The following is a 16,958-nucleotide window of genomic DNA, read 5'->3' as shown; positions in this document are numbered from 1 at the left end:
AAACAATCTGGGTCCCAGGTTTGACAAATCAAAGAATCTTGCTGGATTATTGTCTCAATTCCCAATCATGATAGCAAGGGGGGGCTTGAAACAGCAGTGTGGCAGGTAATGAAAAGTGACACTGAGTACTTCTTTCTTTAGGGGTGTGGGATGGTTACTTTTATTTATTCTTATTCTTCCACTACACGAATATATGAGAGACTTGACTCAGAAATAACTGTGAGGAAAAAATACAGACTATGCCCCGTGAGCATCATTCTCAGTATGTGAAGGTGGAATGTGAGTGGAATGAATCTCAGGCAGGTAAATAGCTCTGCTGTCTGTGAGATCTGAATAACTAACAGATGGGTAATCTGACTGGCATAAACCAGGCTGAATAATTCACAGGAAAATGAACCACAATGGTGCAGGAAGAATGCATTCTGAAGAGTATGGAAGCAAATAGTTTTGAAATTTAAGTTATAATTCTGTTTAGGAGAAACTAAATCTTGCTTTATTCATGAAGACATTACTAACATCTTCAGTGTTCAACATAGTACATTCCAGATGCATTATGAGTGCACTCAGAGACTTGCAATGAAGATGAAAAATGAAGACTTACATTGTTTAAAAAAACCAGGTGTTAATATATACAATATACCTATATAGTAATTTACATCTAGGAACTTACTCCTTTTTGCTGATATTTAAAGTATTAGTTTAAACTTAGTATGCTTGTCTTTAGCACTGTCATATCTAGTTTGCTAATAAATGGGAAAGCCAAGTATTAGTGCTAATTACAGTTTAGATAATTTGAAATAAGGTGTAGCCCATGGTAACTCAAGTATTCATTACCACATTTCTATTCCAAGAAACCTGTTGTTAATAATGGATGCAAAATATGTGTTGCTGTCACAGTTCATTGTTTAATTAGTTTTCTGATCAAACACATTAATGAAGGAAGACCTAATAAATCATGCAAGAGCAGAATGAAGTACTTAGTTAATATGTGTTGCATTGATTAATGGTGATATGAAACCACAGCAATCTTGAAACAGGGGTTACAGTGGTTATATGTGACCATGCCCAATTACAAGGGCACCTTCAAACGTATTTCTTTGGAAAAAAAAAAAAGAAAGAAAGAAAAAGAGGAACATTATCCTAAAAATGAGAGTGTCTGGAACATTTCTTGATTTGCTCTGAGTTTCAGGCTGCAGTGGTGATGGATTAAAGGTATTTTTAAGTCCGAGTAAAAACTGGATTTCTGTGGTTTCCCAGCAGTGCTGCTGTGGTCAGTGCAGAGAGGTTCAGGGCAGTTCAGGGCGGTGGGAAGGGGATATGACAGATGCACCTGACCCCTTAACCAAATGAACAGTAGTTTGGTATTGGTAAAACCAGACAGATCTTTGTATGAGTCTGAGTTCCCTCTAAACTGCAACTGGACTGCACTCCAGTGACTCTCTCTATGAGCTGGGATGTCTCTCAAGGTATGAGATTCCTTACCTGAGACTGAAAGATCCTTCTTTACCCAAGGTGGAGGGATGCCTTATTCACAACATATCATTAGGAAGTGGCTGAGTGTTCTAAATCAAAACTAATGAAATCCATGTAGCTAATTCCTTTAGACATAAATCGTTGCCCAAGTCTGAGACTAAGATTGGACTAGCTGCACCTAAGCTCCATCAGGAGTTTAGAAAACAAGGGAGACAACTCTGAGATTCATGACTCAGTGGGAGGGTCTCCCTTACCCTTTTGAGTCTCTGGTCTCTGTGTAAATTATTCTAATTCAATTCTAACTGCATTTTCCTTTGTATGTTTCATCTATGTAGCAACTAACAGAGTGAACTTTGCCACCAAACTTTTTGAAGTCGCACTTTTACAAATTCATATTAAAAACACTTTTGTTGATAGCTTTGACAGTGATTCCTTAAGCAACCCTCAGTCGCTCATCTGCCACAGGGATCTCTGCAGGGCATAATATGGTGGCATCTTTCTCAGTAGTCAGGAGTTTTAAGGTGAAAGTAGTTGTCAGTTATGATGACGGCAGAAAATACACCTTTTCTTGCTCCCAGAGAACATATTTTGAACTATCATTTTACTAGCCCCTAACACTATTTGCTACATTATTGTAAGCTTAGGGTCTTCTGGCTGTGTCATGGTAATGGCAAAAAGATGGTTGGAAGCCAAAGGGTAAAAAGAAGGTGAGTAAGAATGACATAATAGAAATACGGAAGAATGAATGGAAAAAACTGTGCAGGTGATAAAAAACGAGACTATCACCACTTAGATACACTCTGTTTGATCATAGAATCATAGAATCGTTAAGGTTGAAAAAGACCTTGAAGATCATCAAGTCCAACTGTCAAGCCAGGACCACCACCATGTTCACCATTAAACCATGTTCACGAGTACCATTAGAACATATGACAAGTGTGTATCATGTGTGAAAGAGTAGGATACCCAGAACTCTCGTACCTACAGAGATATACTGAGCTTTCAGTTTTAATTTAGCTTCAATTTTTAACTTGTAATTTTTAACTGCAGATGCCTCCTTGACACTTACATTTCTTTTAGCGCTGTGCCCTCCCCTCACTCCCTGTAGGGACTGTTGGTACTTCTTCAGACCCTTTAACCTGTCCTCTCACCTGCCATGGAGCACAACATTTGTGGCAATGGGCTCATGGGCTCAGAGGGGGCACCTGGCTGAGTGAGCTGCCATGCAATTTGGCCTGTAACATGGATCTACATTTAAGGAAGGTTTCTAGGACCATCTCTTTCCCATTTAGCTCTGGGCATTTGTGGGTATATAATGCTCAGATGATCAGCCAGATTTACAAGCTCTGAAACACCAGAAGAACAAGATCGGAGTTTCCAGTAAGTGGGTGTAAAGCAACTTTCCTCAAATGCTTTGGAAAATCTCAGTAGCCCCTGATTGTACCTATTATGTACTGAAATATTCTGAAAACTCTTGCCCTACATAGCTTACTCCAAGTTTCACTGCTCATGTGTTTTACAGTAAGGTCTTCCTCAGCGTACCCTCACCAGGAAGGCAACTGTTTGCCTTGACTTGCCTTTGCAGTATCTCCCAAAGGGCTTGCTTCCCAAAGCAGGAACTTGCTTTTCCTCTCCTCGTACAGCCTCAGAGGAGATTCCTCCTCAAACTACTATGATTAATGCATACACGATCAGCATCCTCTCCGAAAATTGTTTATTTTGATTTCCAAACAAACAACAGAAAAAGGATGGAACAAGTTGTTCACCTGCCAGAGGAACAGAGGGAGCTGACCTGCTTTCCCTCAGACACAGCTGTAACTGGGAAGGAAAGAATATGAGTTTGGTTGGCTGAGCCTTCACAAGCACTTTATTCATTCATTGCAAACTCCACTACCTTCCAGCTAAAAGAAAAGTGAGGTTACAGTTTTCTTTTTGCAGAACACCTTCCTACACATCCGAAAGGAACTTCTTTGCAGTTGTTTCTTTTGAGTTTATTTCCCATGAGAAGAAACTGGTTGTTTACAATTTTCTTGGACAAGGCAAGAAAAGCAAATTAGATTTAGGATTCTGTTGTTGGAGTATCTCCAAAAGAGGAAGCTCACAGTCATTACCAAATATAAGATAATTTGAGATGTTAAAAAAAATTCATGGGTGGTAAATTCAGGAAAATTATTAGAAAAAAATGTGCTGGATTTTGTATATTTAATTGGATATGTTTTAAAGAGGCAGAGGTAGGACAGAATCACTCAAATTACCTTCTGATTGGCACTGTTGATAGAATCTTTCCTTTGAAAAGTGAAAATGAATTCATACAACCTGACAACATTATAAAACCAAGAGCCAAAACCGGAAGGCCTGCTGGAAAGAAAATGGAAGTAATGCCATAAACAGATAATCTTTATCTTTGCGTTAAAGTTTATGTTAATTAATTTTGGTAGAATTTCTTGTTTTTCAGTTAAATAGGAATCTTGGAAACCATGGCAGCCTGGTCCTCTGACAGTAAGGTGAATCAGCTCTTTGCTTTGTCTTTCTTACAGCTACTAAAGAATCTTCTATTGAATGTGTATTGAGGATGGGGTCCAGAAGTGATTTTCTAGCTTTCTGTCATCATTGTAGGTTGTGCCATTGCACAGATTTGAAGGAGACAACAGGCAACAGCTTCCTCAGAAGTGAATGGAAAGATAGCAAGAGTAATCTGATTCTATGAAATAGGGTGAAGGAATTTTTATGTCAGGTTATTGTGGCAGCAACTTTGGTTCAACTAACAAAAATTGAACCAAGTAAGACTAAAGTGTGCAATCTGTAATCCCAGACCACCTAGAACAGAAATAACAAATATATGCATTATGTTCAGACACAGAATTGTGTCTGCAGTGAGAAGAACAGCTTCCCACACCTTCAGCTTCCACATCTCTTTAGGTGAGCTCTGTGAGCAACGAATGGAAAGGATGCTACCCACTGAATAGGAAACACCTACTTTCTTTGCCTAATGGAAGATGACTTCCCAAACACCCTACTTTTCTTACCACATCATGCAAATGAAAATCCAGAGGATTATTTGAACAGCCTTCCCAAAGACTCTGGGACCACAGAACAGGCCTGAGTCATATCTGCAGGGGTCTCTGATCACTTAGAAAAATGATATATCATGAGGTATCAGATCTGTCACAGCTTCAGACAGCTGAGTTGTGATTTGAATAATCGTTTTTTACTCTTCACCTATTTTAATAAACTTGGGAGTTACAGGCATCAGAGACATTTGTGCCCTGTGACAGTTTGTTGCTAGAATATAAATGGTGAGATCTGATGCACATCGCTTGGGTGAAAGACCATGAGGAATCCCTGCAATTTCCAGCTATCTGTCCTTAACTGTCTAACTGGAACAACAGAGAGCCAACACACCACAGACTCTTGAAACTGTCTTTAAAGGTACAGACTATGCTCGAACATGTGTGTTGCTTTAGGGCATCTCAAGAACAATATACATAAAGCACCATGCGAACATTGAGCTGCAATTGTACAAATAAAATCAATACACTGAAAGGCTGATGTGTGTTCTGCCTTGATGCCCACAGGGTGAGAGAAATGGAAGGAAGTCATACTTCTTTCTTTTCACTGACACCCCCTCCAATTTCTGAACAAAGCTTCAAAGACTCCTATGTCTAAAAGTTGTCTGAGCCCTTGCTCATTAGCCTGAAAGCCGAGTGACGTGCCAGTGTTCGCAGAAGGGATCAGGGCAGGGCAGCACTGTCACACTGAGAGCTGGGGATGGGCCTGGCTGCAGGGGGAACTCCAAGGGCAGAGCAAATGGAGCTGCCTGCTAAGATGAGCAAGAGGGGGGCAGTGTTACTGTTGTAAATGTGAGAATGAAAATTCTGAGAAATGAATGGCACAACACTCCCAGAAATATTGTGTATTTCAAGCAAGGCAACCCTGTATGGCATTTTGTGACATGGCTGTGAATAGGAATTGGGGTAAGGCAAAGACAGCCATGCATATCATGTATTTCTTACTAGTTTTATCTCAACATGTGCGGATGATGTACAAGATTTTATGTACATCTGTCTGGAAAGATTGCACATTTGGCTACATTTCTAACCACTACTAACAATTTCTTTCTTCAGGGTGCACAGCCTTCAGAATTTGATGCTCTTTCATTGTTGTCATTTGGATTGAATTTTTCTTGGCTGTACAGTAGGACCAAGTATGGTGACTACACCGCTACCTGTCAACCTTCTCCCTCATTCCTGAATTTAAACCTCTTTCATCCATGCAAGTCTTAGCACCTAGAGGCTATCTACCTCCTCTCTGGCAGAGTACTCTGCTGAAAAGAGGCTTTTTGGTTAATGCTTTTCAGTGACTGAATGTCCCAAAACTTTCCTAGTAATATCAATAATGAAATTATATGGCAACCTTAATTTAATCCTTTTTTTTTTCTCCTAGGACTGGAAGAATTTAATCATCAATGACTTGAGGGTTTATTTTTTGAGACTTTTTCCAGTCTGATGAAGTTGTCCTGGGTTCATTGCTGGTGGGAAGCTCTCAGTGTCAGTTGCCTGTGTAGCTTTCCAGCTTCACTTTTCACTGAGTGTTGGAACTGGTGACTGAACCCCCTTATTGTTATCAAATTTACTCCTGCACAGCACTTACATCTGCTCTCACGCTCTGGACAAGAAAAAAGCAAAGTTAAGATCACTTGGTGGTAACCTTTAGAGTCTCAAATTCAACAAGTTATGAGGATCCCTCTTGAATGAGAATCAATGAACGTAAGTGTCCCCAGCTCTGCTGACCTGATTCTTGTGGATGGCCTCATCAGCCACAGATTTAAAAATCAATGATTTTAGCTTTGTTAGGATGTTGTGGTTTTACGTGGATTGCAAATACCATTGCTGGCTTACCATCTTTTTCCTGAAACAGAAATCACACTTGTGAAATTGGGGGTTGGACTAGATGATCTCCAGAGGTCCCTTGCAACCCCAATCATTCTGTCATCCTGTGAAACCAGAATCTTAAACTGTAATTAGAGTTCCACCACAGTATAAAAAAACCTACCTAAACTATACAGAACTAGACCAATTTTAACTTATAATGCCATAATATTGACAAATACAAACCTCATGAACATAGGCAGTTAGGGATAAATACTATACAGACAACTTTGATGTATATTTATGGATCTAAGCTTGCTGACTGCGTTTGCTTTTAGTTAGAACAAAACAACATCAGATTAACTAAATGTCCTGCTATTGCTACTTGAAAAACCTTGGATAAAAGAGTTTCCTGGTCAAACACAAGCTCATAAGACACATTCACATATATATATGTAGTGCCATCAAAAGCCATTGAGAAAAATGTTAACATTTACTGTTGTCTTGACAAGATTGAAAACTTTTGATTTGATGACATCAGAAAGTAGGTATCTGACCAGTGCAGTGAATTACAACAGTTAAAGTTAGCAGGATACATATGAGGGATGTGGTGAGACCCTCACTGTCACTGGAAACAGGACTGAGTATTTTGGGGACTTCTCCATTGCTGCTTGACATGAAAGGAGGGCTACAGCTGCTGGATCATCCTCCCCTACAATTTGCCAAGGAAATTCCTTTATTAGTTTCGCATTCAGTATATTGAACACTGTGGACCTTGATTTATATTGTTATTTGAGGTTAACAGAAAAAATTGCTTCAGTCTTGCTAGAAAGCATTTAAGAGTGTATATTCTTTTGGCTATACTAGCACATCAGGTCTTTTTTCTCTTTCAAGACATATTTTGCAGTTGCAACGAGATTTTTCTTGGAATGGACTTTCATCAGAAGTCAGACATCAATTAGTCTGTTGGTTTAGGAGATACTTTCTAGACAAAAAGTCTGTTTACTATAAAGTGATTAGATGGATCGTGGCTAAACTTACTGTAGGTACTCTTTTTGAGTACTTAAACTCATTCTTTTTGATCTAAATTTTCTCAACTTTGATGTAAAATTCTGAAATCAAAAAAAAAATAAACATTCTGGTTCTTAAACATTTTATTGGGTGAAGTCCATTTTATTCACAGCATAAAGTATATCATTCAGTATGTCATTATTAAGGGTAGTTTTTGTCAAGATTAGAAGGTGTATGCTGATGTCAATAGCAATAAATAAAAAAAAGTTTAAGCATATCCCAATCAATGCTAATTTAAAAAAACCTGTTGCTTTATTTCTGTTTATATACATGTAAATACTTTACTTCAGACTGACATTTTTAATATGGACTATGACCAGAAGTTTCCTGAATAATGCTTCAAATTATGCTGCCAACAGCATATGTAATCATTGTTTGCATATGGCATATTAACATTTATTTGCACTTTATTCCATCTTGAATTGCACTGTAGACACAATGGCAAGCTGTCATACTGTAGGAATTAAAATAAATGTGATGGGCAACAAACTTATGCCATGTTATACTATGATATCTTTAGGGCAATATGCAATAAAGCTTAAAATCATCTAAAAGCTGACTACGAATACCTTTCACTGTGCATTGGTTTAAGACAGCATGCAGAGGCATGAGAAAGAGATTTTCAGTGTCATTTCTTCTTCCAGTAGTTTGTTACAGGCAGATCTTTCTCAGTCTCACACTGAAATTTTTAAGTTCATTCCCCTCAACTTTCACCACCTTTGCTAAATGGCATCAACATGTGTTATTATTACTGTGTTATCTGGTGAAGAGTCAGTTATCCAGTTAATCTGAAGAGATGGAAGGACGAATCATTCAGTCTGGTCTCCTGTTCTTGCTTGATCCTGGATAAAGGCAAGGTAGTTGAAATGTCAAAATATTAGCATGTTCCCTGGTACAGTTTTTGCGGGCAGCAAACGTTCTTCATGCAAGGCCAAAGGTAATTTAGGAAACAGGCTGGGCCGTGGACTATTCCTAATGGATGATATGGATAAGACTGTTTTGTTTTTATGGTGTGGAAGGCTTAGGTATAGGGATACGAGCTGTCCTGTGAGTCTGCTGAAAACAGGCTGGCATAGATGTGCACTGCTTCTGTTGCTTTGATAGATAAGTATGTAGTTCAGAGAAGAGTAAGCCAGAACACTTATCTCTGTGGCATGGAGACAGTGTTGTTTTATTTGCTGGTAACAAATAAAATGCATAAATAGCTATAATCTCCTGTATAGAGTAGAAGTTAAATTCCAGATCACTAAAGAGAAAGGGATAAAACTGACTTCTGTTCCCAATGGTTTATCTAAAGCTTGTGTAGTCTTAAAGGTTTTTCTCCGCAGAAATAATTCCAGTAGTTTCCTGTCCTGAGAACTGGAAAGGAAGTTTACTGTTAAAGTATGTAGAGAATGGGAAAAGTTTCCAACAAAACAAGTAGAAAGAGGAAAAACATTTCTAGAAGTACACAGGATTGAATCTTGTTTCTTTGTAGCAGGATTTATAAAATTTTACTGTGATTTATATGGCAACATAATGCACAGTGCATCTGGCCATCAGTGATGACTTGTTGGAGTGTTATTATGTGTTATTTTTATACGCAGATATGTTCTCTCATATCTGTGTATAAAAATACATGTTTTATTCTGTGGCTGAAAAGTAGCATGACTTTTCAGGGTGCAGCTGGAGGGAGCTCATCCCCCTTACGGTCTCCCCTATGAGCTATCATGTCTGTGCAAGCACATTGACACAGGAGAAAGGGTGAGGTCATCTCCCAAAGGCCCTACTGTGTTCACCAACAAGATCAGGGGAGGTATCACAGTCTGGAGGTTTAGGACAGTCCACATAGATGTCTTGAGGGCTGATCTAGCTGATGGTGAACAGGAAGCTCCTGAGGCTGCTGTTGGGCGCTATGGCAGTACAACAGAGGCATATGGAGTCAGATGCTGCTGCAGGACAAAGTTCACTTCACCAATGTTCAGATTTAGGAGATAGTGAAAAATAGCAAAATTTTCTGTAAAGATTAATTTTTGCAAGGCAAAGTTAATAGCTAAACAGAGAAAAACATGAAAAGAGACTGTCAAAAGTACGAAGGTCAGGGTAGAGGGTAGTTTGTGCTAAAGGAGTCTTCTTTATTCTCACCTAAAAATTCCCAAAAGTTGGCCTACTCTGTTGCACTTCATTTCTGACTGCTGCTACTTGAATCTATGGCCATCAAATAAATGCAGTACTAGTAAAACGGTGTAAAACAAGGAATTTGTTCCCTGCTCCCCATGGGCAGGCAGATGTTCAGCCATCCCCAGGAAAGCAGGGCTCCATCACTCTGAATGTCCTCCCCTTCCTTCCCCTCCTCCCCCCCCACCCTTTATACACTGAGCATGAAAGTTTCCTGCTTTTATTTCAATGCTATAGATTTTTTTATTAATAAAGCTCATGAGACCTCTAGATATAGAAAAACAAAAGCTCCTTATTTACTATTGTAGCTAAAAAGAATATCAGAGTCTTTTACAACCCTAAAAAAAATATTAGAACAGAGGTTTGCAGAATGGAATATCATTAAACATGCAATTTCATCAGTTTTTCAGTTAGCCAGAGCAAAGGCATAACTGCCAAAGAGTTTGCCACACCATCTGGGTTTTTTAATTTAAGATCTCAGTGCTTGTGATACTTGATTCTTTCATGAGACTGCTGTTTTTCAGTTCTCTAAAGAAATGTGCTATCCATGCTCTTAGTTTTGAAAATTGGTCACCCCAGTTCATTTACTGATAATACAGTAAGACAGAAAATGCAGTATTCTTAGCATTTTTATGACTAAAGTATGGCATAAAAGTGTGCACCTCCAGCATGCTTTGGCAGATTGGTGTTACCACTGCAGTCAGTACAACCCTGAGGGGCTCAGCAGAGCTCTCCACCTGGGTGAAGCTGGGTGGGCATAGACAGCTGTGTTAGACTGGGGCCTTCAGATACTCTCCTGCGCCGCTCTGCCAGCTGCTGGGGACTGACAGCACACAAGGGAGAATTAGGCAGTAAGAGTAGGCGGGTGTCTGGAGTTTCACAGGAGTCTGCTAGGCAAACTGGTCTCAAAAAGTGGGAGAGGTCAGGTGTTGGGTGGCGTGCTCAGTCAGTAGGGATCTGCTCATTGAGCAAATGTCTATGCTCACCCTAGGAGCAGGCTCTGTTAGCAATGTGGAGTCCAAAAGTTAAATCTAAAAGTCAAGTCCAAAATCAGAGCGGTTCCACAATCCATAAAAAAGCCCCCAAAAGCTTCCAAAGAAAGAATCTCTGTGAAACAGAAGTGCAGGGAGATAGAAAATGAAGGGATAATCTTCCTTGCTATATGTGTGCTGTAGTGAAAACAGATGGCAATGCACAAATTTATGAGGATTATAAAGTAGCAATTAATCTTTCCTCAGACATGGATCGATGCCTCCTTCACTCAGCGCTTCATAGAAGGACAGGGGCTCACTGAGCTCAGTCCTTATTTACCAGAAGGTGGTGCTGGCTGGTCACCCTGCCCTGCCATCATTTATTGACAGGATTATTCCAGTGTAACTCGTTTCCCTGGGATGCAGAAGTGCAGCACTGTATTTTTTTCAAATCAGTGTAGAGTAGCTGCTACACAGAATTATTTGAATGGCATCTTACTGACTGCAGAAACACAGCAGTACTTGCAACTTGGAAACTACATTAAGAAGAATGTCCACCTTCGTGTTGAGAGTGAGAAAGAAAACCACAAGTATTAGCAGGCAATTGTAAATAATTTGAGAGGAAGAGTTGATAGTGTTGAAATTCAGCTATTAGATATGCAAATGATAGATCCAGCACAAGCTGTGGACTCTCCTGCCATTGCTGTGATGCCACGGACAAGTCATTTTATGCTTCCTTGCTCTTGCAAAACATGTGAGCAAATTGTTTCTGAAACATAAGATATTGAGGTGGTCATATGAATGTCAGAAAGCATTTATTTCCAGTTAATATATGGCAAAGACTTTCTCTTTATACCTTTAATATAAACCTGGAGATAGAGGTTGATAATAAAAAGCAGAATTTGTCCTTGGAGTTGTGAAACTGTAAAAAGGGGTTTTGGTTCTTTTTCTTAGTAGAAATCTTAAATTAAGTACATGGATGTTATGGAGACTGAACACCTTTCCCACAGGAATTAAATAGGTTCCTCAAAGAGTGGTAGAAGGTGGAAGGTGGAAGAACTTGATTCTGACAGTAAGTGGAGTAAACCCTTGAGAAAACAGAGCACATCACTGGTCAGTAAAGGGTATTTTTTTTTACTTTCTTGGAGTAACCTATCTGTAGAACTGAGACCAATAATCTGCAGGTTCAGAACTGAAATTCTTTCCATTACTGGCACAAAACCCATTTTTATTATTTATTGAAAAAATCATGAGATGACATGGACAGCAAGCAATAGACCCTTTGTGCAAGAAGACCTCAGTAGAATAAAGAAGAAAATACCATCAAGGAAAAAAATCCATTGAAATTCATGGTGATATTTTCATTTAATTCATAGAGAAGTATGCCATCTATATTTATACCTTTATGTGCATGTGCTTTTTAATAAAGTTTTGTTTATTTATATGAAACTTTCATTATTAGAAAACTAAGGAGGCCTGTGGTATTTATCTTTTCTAGCTTGCTGTTAAATTTTAATTATTGTGTATTTAATTTAGTAAATTAATGGACTTATAATCACACACTTATTTACTCTAGACAAACAAAAAACCCAACCTCACATGCCCCATTCATTCTTGACTCTATTTATTGAAAATATTATTCAAATTGTGGAATCATATTTCTAGAAATGTTATTGATATAAACTTTGTAAGAAGTGGTCACAAGCAAGCAAACATCAGCTATTTATCAAAGACATGTAAAAATCTGATGAGATATGAAAAAACCCAACTTTTTAAACCATTAGGGGATCAAGAAAAATCTGTAATCCTAAAAAAAACCCCAAAACCAAACCACCACAGCTCTTTGTCCATTTTCATACACATTATCAAAGGTTTTTCAACTGGAATTGAAATTTCCCCTCCATGGAAAGGCAGTGGTTCAGGGGTTTTTTGGCCAGCCAATGCACAGCATTGCTGTTGTAACCCAAGCCCAATACAACGGTCTGAATAATTCTGTCCCACTTCAGAAATGTGTTGTGCCAGTTTCTAGACAACATACAGAACATCATTGTTCTGTGCATTTTGTCCTGAAACACACCTAAAGTTTTTCAGTGAAATATCTCTCCTTGATTCACCTCTTTCAGAGAGCCAAACAAACCCTGTTTCACCTCTCTGGCTCACAAGTACTGCACAAGCACAGCATACAGATTTTATCACAGTCCCATTAAAAGTAATTGCAGACAGTAATGCAGATAATTATTTCTGACTGACTGAGTTGTTGATCTTTTTGGTTCAAGGAAACAATATGAAGATCTTCTGCCCTCTCTCCCTGTCTTGTCCTGTTTAATTGACAGGCCAGCATTACTCTACAATTTGCTGCAGATTGCAATCTCCTGTCAGAAGACATTCTGAATTCAGAGCATAGTCTTACACTGCTTTGCTGCTAAGGTTAATTAACACCTCTTTTTGCTGATACCAGAGACAGAAATATGAAGAAAACAAGAAATTGGCATGGAAATCTGCCAATTATACTTTGTGAACTCAAGTTTAGATATTGCTCAGTGACAGTAATGAGAAAAACAAATTTATCATTTCTATTTTGCAGAAAATACTTTTCCCACATGCAGTATGTATTTGTAACACATAAATGCCATCTTTTTTGTCTTTTAACTAATTTTTTAGGGCAATAGCTTAGTGTACTTTTGAGGGACAGTTAAGTCTTGAATATTTTCTTAAATATTTTCTTAGATATTTGTCTTCTATGTTAACTCTTCCCCAAAATAGTTCCAGTGCATGCCAGTTTGGTTTTCCACCATTCTACCTTAGTAGAAGTCCTCATCTTCCCTGAATGATTTCTCACTCTTTTTGTAGCAATTATTTCTATATTTCAGTTCCTACAGTTCCACTATTCTTCTCTACAGGAGAAAAAAAAATTGCCCCCAGCTAAGTCCTGAAGATCCACGCTTGTATCAAGGCCCCTTTAAAAAAATGGGTTTCACTGAAAGTCAACCTCAGCCTCCAAACCAGCAGGAGGATTAGTTCCTTCCAGCAGCTCCTTTTTGCAAAAAGAATCAATGCTTTTGAAGCCTTTCCTTGCACCCATCCCACTCATGGAGGTAGTGGTGGACTAAAATATAACAGTTATAAATGTTGTAATAGTCCAAGTCAAGCAGGACAGATTTAAGTTTAACCCTGAATTGAACTGAGGAGGGGAACTCACAGAAAGGACACTAAGGTGTCCACTCCTTGCCAGTACTCTTGTGCCACACTGTATGAATTTTTGTCTGTTGTGACTTCCTCTGTGTGAAATGGCTTTATATAAATGCAAATCCACTTTCCCTTATGAATGGAATTGTTCTGTCTCTCTCAATCTATGTTTATCCACTAGAATAGATGTTCCTTTACCTACAGGAACTCAAACCTGGGTGTAGGACCAGGTTCCTGAGTGGTTTTATGTAAGGGATATGCTCAACAAACACTCATTTAGGGGTAGCCATAAATGAATGTGGGACCACTGACAAAAGAGCATCCTTGTGGTAGTCCCATTGCACATGATTCACTGCTCCTTGCAGATTGTGGGAACTTGATGTTAGTGTAAGTTCGTTTGAAAAGTAAGTGCACTTCAGAAATCCCAGAAGATAAATATATTGTGAGAAAATGGGAAAATACCAAGAACTTTATCTACAGAAATCAACTTTAGGTGGGAGGAACTGGAACCCTAAATCAACATGCTTGTAGCAGCTATAGAAAACCAAGGTGTTTTCTTTAGGATCAACCTTAGACTGATAGAGGAAAGCTGCTGATAAGACTTTTCTGTTTAATTACTTCATCTTCATCACAGATATATTTTTATTGGTGATATTCCAGAATATTCCAGGGTACCTGTCTTTGGGCAACCCAGATTGCAGGAGATAAATAATAATTTTATTTAGGATGTAATGCTCTCTCTGGCATAGAAAGTGGGGAATTATATACTCTTTTAATGCTTAGAGTGAAGACAATTTTTCTTTTTCCTTTTTTTTTTTTTTTAACTAGACAAAGCTACTGCCTCAAAATGGGATCTACAGGAGCAGAGTATGATAGGTTAATTGGACCATTATTGTAGGATGGTACAATGCAATTATCACTTCTGATATAATGTGGAAGTGTAGATTCACAGTATATTACAATCTATTGTAAAATCTCATGACTGGTATGAAATTAACCATGTTCAACATTGTAATTAGGAAAAAAAAAATTAGTAGCAGTATTGTTGGCATACCTCCAGTTTCTTAAAAATACCAAAACTGTTCTTCCTAAATTCAGTGTTCTGCAAATTAAAAATAAGTATATTCAAATTGATTCTGTCTCTTTGGGACTGTATTGTAATTGCGCAAAAGGTACAATATTAATTGTAGGATACTTTGGGGAGTTACCCCAAGAACACACATAAAATTAGGAAGCTGAAAATTTCATAATAATCTCACATTTTTATTTTTTTTTCTTATTTCTATGAGACAAAGGAAGCAGATATCTGATTATGTAAATCTGTATGCTTTGGGAATATCATGAAAGATTTGAAGGGCAGGAAGTCCAATCCCTCTCCCAAAGAACAGGAATAAAGTTTTCACCTTTCATCATTCTTAACTGACATTTATCTTGTCTATACCCAAATTTAATGATGAAGACTTCAAGGCATTCTATAGAAGGGTTTACCTCTGGATCTTTCTAAAGAATGGAGGGTATTGCCTGGGCACTGTCTAGGACAAACATGTTGCTGGACTAACTTGGTTTAAACCGAGTCCCAAAAGGGCCAAATGCCTCGAAATTGCAGTGAAGGCAATGGTGGGTGACTTTTGCTTTCATACTGAAAATCGGGACGTTATATTTCTCATGGTGAGAAGTAAGATGCCAATTCCTAACCCAACTAACACTGAACACAGAATGATGTTATTATCCAACTAGATACAATTCTCATACATTTCATGCTTTTGTTGAAAATTAGAGAATGTCCATAGCTGAACATTTACTTTCTGTGGTGTTCTTAATATTTACATGACCAACGTTATTGAAAAAGCACAGGAAGGCTCTGAGGAAACCTTCTGGTTGCTGGATGGCAGCTTTGCATATATTGTGCTTATGTTCCAGGCTCCAATCTAGTTGACCATTTAGTTTGGTGAAACTAATAGCTACGGTTTTTGCATTTGTGGAGGGAAGTTATGCAGCTAAAATGAAACTTTTGTTATCTCTTATGGCTTTAATGCTATTTAACATTTGAATAGGGGAAATTATAAGAGGTGTTCCCAGAGTGCTTTCTGTCTGATGTTTGTAGATCTGAGCAGTTTTTGAAGCTCAGCAGAATGGGTCTCTCCTCAGCCATTCCTGTTGATCAAGCAATTGATGCTTCACTGGTCACTGGAACTATTCCTTGCCTCTCTGGTCTTCAAACCTTTTTGTTTAAAGATATGAACATTGAGAGAAGTATTATGATATAATTTTCCAGAAAGACACTGATTTCGAACACTGCTTGCACACATAATTGGATTCAATCTACCCTCTTGATAGCACTTTGATAAATTTTCTACTTCCATTTGCAATAGTGTCCATTGGTGTTTCTCAAGACAGAGGAATCTGAAGATGTGTTTACATTTGTATCCATGTGCGTGCATTGTGAAAGATGACTTTTCTTTTAATGGGAGGGCCAGTACACAAGGATACACAAACTTTTAAGTTATTAAGAATTCAAGATGAAAGCTGGAGGAGATAGAATATTAATTACAAAAAAAAGACCATACTAACTATGATGGATACTTTCCTCTTCAAGCAACAGCAAAAAATATAATGTTCCAATGGGGCCTGACCAAATAGGGCAGTTGCAATGTAAATTGGCACTGCTTGAGCATATGAATAAGACCAGATGACCTTCAAAGATCTCTTACAAAGTAAATTACTCTTTGATTCTGCAGGTGTATTTCTATAACATAAAAAGCAGAGCAAATTGCACTGCACAAGGCTTCTGAAGGCCATTTAGTCCATTCTCTTCCCATTCAATGTCACTTTTTCTCATATGTTCCTGTTTCTCTGGACTGAAGTATGGGGAATATTCTCTGTTTCTGGACATTTATTTTTACAGCCTCCCAGAAATCTGTTCCAGTGTCCAAGGATTCTTACTATGTGGAACATTTCCTTGGCATCTAATCTAAATCTCCCCTGATGTAATTTAAGCTGATTATACTTGCCCTAAACTCAGTGCTGGCAAAAACGAGTTCATTAATCACTTGTTTTGCAACTACCTTTTCTCTAGCTGAAGTCAGCTGTACATTACCTGAGGCTCCTTTTTCCCTAGACTAAGCAACACAGATTTCTTCAGTCTACAGGGCATGTAGACATCTGAGCATTCTTGTTATTTCCCTTGAACCTTCTTTAATGAGTCCATGGATCTCAGGAAAACAAAGCCCCA

This window comes from Pipra filicauda, unplaced genomic scaffold (genome assembly GCF_003945595.2).
Source record: "Pipra filicauda isolate LSUMZ 115617 unplaced genomic scaffold, ASM394559v2 scaffold180_size1756469_pilon, whole genome shotgun sequence".
In the NCBI taxonomy this organism is placed as follows: Eukaryota; Metazoa; Chordata; class Aves; order Passeriformes; family Pipridae; genus Pipra; species Pipra filicauda.
This window is presented reverse-complemented; position numbering follows the sequence as displayed.